The sequence below is a fragment of the Colius striatus genome, chromosome 13 (genome assembly GCF_028858725.1).
Source record: "Colius striatus isolate bColStr4 chromosome 13, bColStr4.1.hap1, whole genome shotgun sequence".
NCBI classification, from domain to species: domain Eukaryota; kingdom Metazoa; phylum Chordata; class Aves; order Coliiformes; family Coliidae; genus Colius; species Colius striatus.
Window position 1 is genome coordinate 18,809,638 of NC_084771.1, and position 6,000 is coordinate 18,815,637.

The following is a 6,000-nucleotide window of genomic DNA, read 5'->3' on the forward strand; positions in this document are numbered from 1 at the left end:
TGCAGACAAAGGACAGACTTTCATCAAAGATGCAATCACAGGTTATTTTTTTACATCTACATTTCTAGATGTAAAAAGGAATGTTGTAATGGCAGGAAAACCTTTGCTGCTAATGCTGGAACAAATAACACAGATGTGGGCCACAACTCCGCCACAACTTCTTATTTTTGCTCATAGGTTTCTGTGCTGCAGGTGATATAGTTTCATATACTACATATGCATGCAAATCTTATTACTGGAAAGAGCAAAAATATAGTACGGTGATTATCTGTCATTCTTCACAGCTTCTTTCTGAACCACAACATGTTATACACCCCATCCAACCACGGAAGTGGTCCTATCATGTTTTAAAACAGGACAGAGAAATAAGGCAGAGAGCTATAATTCTGTATACTGTCATAATCTTAAACATAACCATACTTCTCTTGCCTCTATTAAGATCTCAGGTTTTTCCTCTCAATTCCCTTTATCCTCCATTTACAAGAAAATACTGTGAAAATGCTTTATTTTCACAGTATTTATTTCATGCCAATAAAATAATATTACAACATTCCACTCATATTTTCATCGATTAAAAAAAAGCAGCATGCTGACTTGTACCAAGAAGCAGCAGGTTACCATCAGATCCCCAAATGCAGAATTTCATGGAACCTAAACTGAGATTCCCATAGCAGTGTCTCAAGCCCAAATTTAAAAAATATGTATGTATCTGATACTGCTATGGTTTTTTGAAAAATGTAGTTTGGTAACTAGCGTCAGGAGGAGGCAGATTTTAATCTATTTCAGTACTTTATGCCAAAGGTCTTCCTTAGACAGGGTTCAGCTGAGACCAGGCAATGAACTTCAGAGTAAAAAAAGGGATGTATGACCTCTTTGTATATAGGTGGGGTCATAACCGTAAGCTACTACTGTAATCAGTTATTTCCTTAAGTCAAAGCTAAATGTTGGCAGTTAGGGATTAGCTAAGAACACTACTTATAATAGCAACATTCAACTGAAAAACTTGGTAAAGGCCCAGGCTCTTACAAACATTGCTCTCAGGATACACATTGATTTATTGTTACCTTACTCTTCTTGTAAAAGTATCATAAAATAGCCACTAAGATTCTAGTTTTCTTTGAGTAAACTTTCAGAAAACATCCTAAACTGAGACATCCTCAAAAAAGTAACTGAAGAAGGAGGGGGGAAATAAAATCAATGCTACAGTAGCTCTAGTCTTCCCAGGAAAAGAAGGTGTCATTCTTGTACCTAGAGGTACAGTGAAGGTCCTAATCATCGCACTGACTTCCAGGCATTGTTGCCACAGAACGCAAAGTACAACTTAATAAATCAACATAAATAAAGAGTTGGTATTTAATACATTTGGTTACATCCTAAACAGGGTGATCTTGCAAATGCTAAGCACCTCTGCAGTTTACATGTTCAATTATTCCCAGTAGGTTCACGGGATATATTTTCACACAAAGTGTATTTGCATGGCCAGCCCTTAAGCACTCCTTTAAAATAGTGAATTTCTTCTAAATAATATTTAACTCTTGTTTACACACAATCAAGTAAAACACAACATCACACTTTGTCGGATGTCTTAAATATTTGTAAGCTGCATATAGCATTTCGAGTAAACCAAAAGGACCACCGTTAGATACAGAACAACGCAACACAGTAAATTCACATGTAGCTGAAAAATCCAAATCAGATGTTTTCTAAGTGTCTTATCTCTTAACATTCAAGTTCCAGAAGATAACAAGAGAATTATCCTTCCCTGAAGATACTTCAGGGTTTGGGGCTTTGTTGTTTGTTTTTGTCTCTTTATTTTTTAATGCAGCAATCAGCAGAAATGCAGTGAGCCCGCTTATGTGGGTATCTTAAGCACAAGAACCCAATTCATAACAGAGTGTGCAGGTTAATACAAACCCTTCACAAAAAGACCGGGTATGAAAAACTAATACATCCCTTTTAAAGTCCTTTATTGTGTTCACCTATAAAAGCACCCCTGAAAACTTACACTCTAAACCCATTTAAAAAGACAAAACCAAGGGAACTGGATGTTGTGTTACTGCCAACAACGCAGTAATAAATTAACAAAACAGAGGAATTTACATCAGCGTGTTACATCCACAGCAGCACCAAACTTTCCTTACTACAAATCGCGGCCAGAGAAGGGGCCGCCGCGGCCGCCCGCCCCGGCAACTCGCCGGTGCACGGGGCCGCGCAGGGGCAGCGCGGCCGCGGAAGCGCCGCACAGGGCAGCGCAGCGCAGCGCAGGCCTCCCGCGCGTGCTCGCGGGGCGGGCGCGCCGCCGGGCGGCGGCAGCGCGGCGGTGGCGGGGCGGGCGCGCCCGCAGTGCCGGCCCGGGCGCGGAGCCTCCCCCCGCCCGCACCCGCTCGATCCAACCGCAGAGCGGCCGGCGGCGGCCCCGGACGTCCCATCCCTGGGGCCGGGCGGAGGTGCGGCGCGGAGAACTGGCAGCGGTCCGGCCGCTCCCGGGGAGGTGGCGGCAGAAAGAGGAGTTGGAGCGCGGAGACAAAGGAGCTCGTGTCGGGCGCTGGGCGGCGGCGCGCCCGGGGGCTGCCGCCCGCGGCGGGGGCTCAGGGAAGGGGCCGCCGCAACCCCGCGGCCGCGCCTCGGCACAGCGGCCCCACCTGCGTCCCCCGGTCCGTCGCCGGGCTCCTGCCCCGCGGCCGCGGCAACGGCAGCCGGACGCCCCGCGGCGGTGGCGGGACGGGGAGGCGGAGATAACCCCTGTCCCGGCAGCGCGGCGGACCAGCCAAGCCGCAGCCTTCCCCGCCCCGCCGGACGACATCTTGTTTTCCGCCATTTTCTGGCCGCCCAAAAAGGCCCCTCGTCCGCAGGGTCCGCCGGCGCCGCCCGCCCGCGCCCGCCCCGCGCAGCAGCCGCTGGCGGCCGCCGAGGCTCGCCGATCCGGCCGAGGCAGGAGGGGGGGAAGCCGCGGGCGGGCCGGCCGGCGGCCGGGGCGGCGCTGCCGGGCCTCGGGCGCGGCCTGCGGTGAGGCCTAGCCACCGCCATTGTTCCCCATACCCCCCCACCCCCCCTCCGCTGGCCCGGCTCGGACGCCTCGGCTCACCTGTGCGGGTCCCCGGCGCCGGGCGGCCGCGCCGCGGGCTGGGGCCCGGCGGGGGGGCGGTTCGGGCCGCCGGACTCCGCCGCCGCCGCGGCCTGGCATTCGGGTCCGCCGGGTCCGGGCCTGCACCAATCACAGGCAGGGCCGGGCGGCGGGGCGCGAGCGCGCGCGGCCTGCTCCCCTCCCCCCCCCGCCGCCCGCTCGCCGCCGTCACCGCGCGCCGAGCAGGCGCACCCGCCGCGCCGAGGCCGCTGCCCTCAGTCTGCCCGCGCCGCGCGCGCCTGTGCGCGGGGGGAGCCACGGCCCCGCGCCGCCCCGCACCCGCCCACGGCGGCGCTGGGACCGCCGCGCGCCCGCCGCTCTGCCGTCTCCCGAGGGAACGTCGGTGAGGTGCCCGGGAGGCCCTACGGAACCGTGCCGTGGTCTTCCCCCGCCGCCCCATCCCCTCAGGAGGAGCAGCCGGTAGCACCGTGAGGGCGGCTGCTGCCCCGCGCGCGCCCTGCGTCGAATTTCAGCCATTTCGGGGAGAGTGAAAAGGCAAAAGCGGCGGCGCGCGTGAAGGGTTCCAAAAGGGGACCGGGAATCGCTCCGGCCTGGCCCTGCGCCGCTGTCCTTCCCCACCGCAGCCTCCACAAGAAAGATGAAGGCACCACGACTGGGCAGCTGTGGCTGCCTTTGCTTCGTTACAGACCCTGCGGTCGGTATTTAAAATACATTCTTGCCCCTACCACTGGCCTCAAGGATAAAATAAAGACAAGAAAATCCTGACACTCGTGGTAATCAGAAGGAAACTGCTGGCAGAAGCCACAGTACCCTCCTCACTTTTTTGTTGTCATCATTTTGGGTATGATTCCTTAAAAAATGGGTAGCTCTAGCAAAAACAAAGAAGAAATAAAGAATTGGCGTGATTATACTGTATACTATTTCTGGTGAAAATACAGGTAACTCATAGAAATGAATGTTTCATAAAATTTTGCCTTATATTTGGCAGTACTTTTGTTGTTGGGACAGTAGGATTCAGTTGCCTCCATGTCCAACAGGATGTCCGAAATGGGTATGGCCAATAGAATAACCTACAGAAGACTTGCCCACTCCTAAAGCAGCAGTGGGATATCAGATGGAATGCCAGAGAGCAGCAAAATGGCATAGGGAACAATGCTTAGGTACCAAAATCACGCAGCTAAATCTCAGTTTGCGCCACACAATTACAAATTGCAGTTAAAAAGTTACAGGGTTTTTTTCTTTTGTAATTCCTCAACTATTCTTATCCCTAGACTTTCACCTCTTTAGCAAAGAACTTGGAGACCTCTCCTCCTTTTGACCCCTCTCCCCTTTGCTTTCTCTTGAGGGGTAAGCAATAGAATAGTGGGGTTAACACACCAAGGTAAATACAGTATTAAAACCATTGCAGGGGGTTGTTCCAGCTCTAGCAAAAGATTTAAATCAGAATCTCATCAGAATGTCTAACTGATCAACGCAATTTATGGAAAAATACCTGAAAAAGGTAATCACATAACTTGATACTTAGTAAAATCGTGGAACAGACTCTCACAAGGTGATATAATCAGAAAAGCAGAACTACAGATAGATTAATTATCCCATTCTTCAACAAAATCCCATCTGTGCTGGATTCTGTCCTCTGGAGTAATACCAATAGAAATCTCAAAAGCAAAATGAGTGTAAAATAAGCAACCACAAGGCCATTGCCAAGTGTGACACAACATTCAACATCAGATCAACGTGAAAATTTGTAGAAGGAGGCAGCCATTAGAAAAAAATCAAAGCACTGGTCAGAAGCATGGGACAAAAAATCCCACCAACATCACAGGAATCCAAATATCAAAGCTGGCATCAGGGAAACAGGAATGCTCCGTCACTGAACGCTTCAGTATTTGGTATATCCTGGGGTAGCAGGAAGCCAAGTGCCTTGGTTATGTTTGTACAATGCTGTTAGTGTCAGTGAGATACACTCACTGGAGTGGAGCCTCCTCTTCTACCTAATTCTGCAGGTGTAACAAGAATACAGATTCTTACTACACTATTCAAAATTGTATGTAACTTGTTTAAACATTATTTCTTGAAAGAGAAAAACAAAGCAAAGTCAGGGCACAATAGGATCTGCGTGCTACAATGCCCTGAGGAATCTCCATCATTCTAGTCAAGAAAAGTTCATCGCTCTACTGATAACATTCGATTTGTACCCACAGCTCATAGGCATGTGGAGGGGGATCATGACACGGAAGGGAGCAAACATCACAAATAAAGGAATCAAATGGACACTGAAAAACAAAAGCCATACCTGGCACAAGCTGTCTTTCAGAAGCCTTTCTGAGAAACAGGAAAAAATGCAGCCCCTTACCGCGCTTTTCCTGTTTTTCTCCCTTTCTTGTGAGTTTCCTCTGAGAAAGGGCAGGGGGTTTGGTAGGTGCTTGTCATTAAGGCACAGGACGTGGTTAATCACGAAGCCAGTGTCTCAATAGATGTGCAACAATTTAAGCAGTACCTACAAGCAGCTATGTAAACTCTAAGTCAGGTATTCACAAGAAGGTGGGATGTTAATATCATGTTCTGGTTTACAATTATCTTCTCTACCTTTTCTTTGCAATAACTTTCAGTGCTTTCTAATAGTTATGGCTGTTACCCTTCTGTCCCAACCCACGAGGTCTTATGATTGCTCAGCGTGTGGATCATGCAGCGTTCCAAAACATTTCGGATAGCAGAAGCACTGGGACTTGGTATTTCTGTAAAGAGATTATAATTACATCAGCAGAATGACATACACCCTCCAGCATGCTTGTTGTTAAAATAATCTGTACCTAAACAAACTAGAGTTATGTATTTCTTTTAATATCTGAATGCATGTGCTTCTTCTGAATGTGTGCTCACCGATAGCTTTGGGAGACGATTTTCATGCAGAT

General features: G+C 49.5%; 1 protein-coding gene across 5 annotated transcripts in view; it reads right to left on the reverse strand.

The window, feature by feature from the left end:
* ZNF711 (zinc finger protein 711) overlaps positions 1–3,266 on the reverse strand; it is a 32,273-nt gene extending 29,007 nt beyond the window's left edge. For 3 of the 5 annotated variants that reach the window (XM_062006566.1, XM_062006562.1, XM_062006563.1), the window contains exon 1: positions 3,086–3,266. The gene's annotated coding sequence lies outside the window, so the exon portion shown is untranslated. The remainder of the gene's footprint in view (positions 1–3,085) is intronic. The other 2 variants (XM_062006565.1, XM_062006564.1) reach the window with 1 other exon arrangement.
* Positions 3,267–6,000: the final 2,734 nt, after the last annotated feature.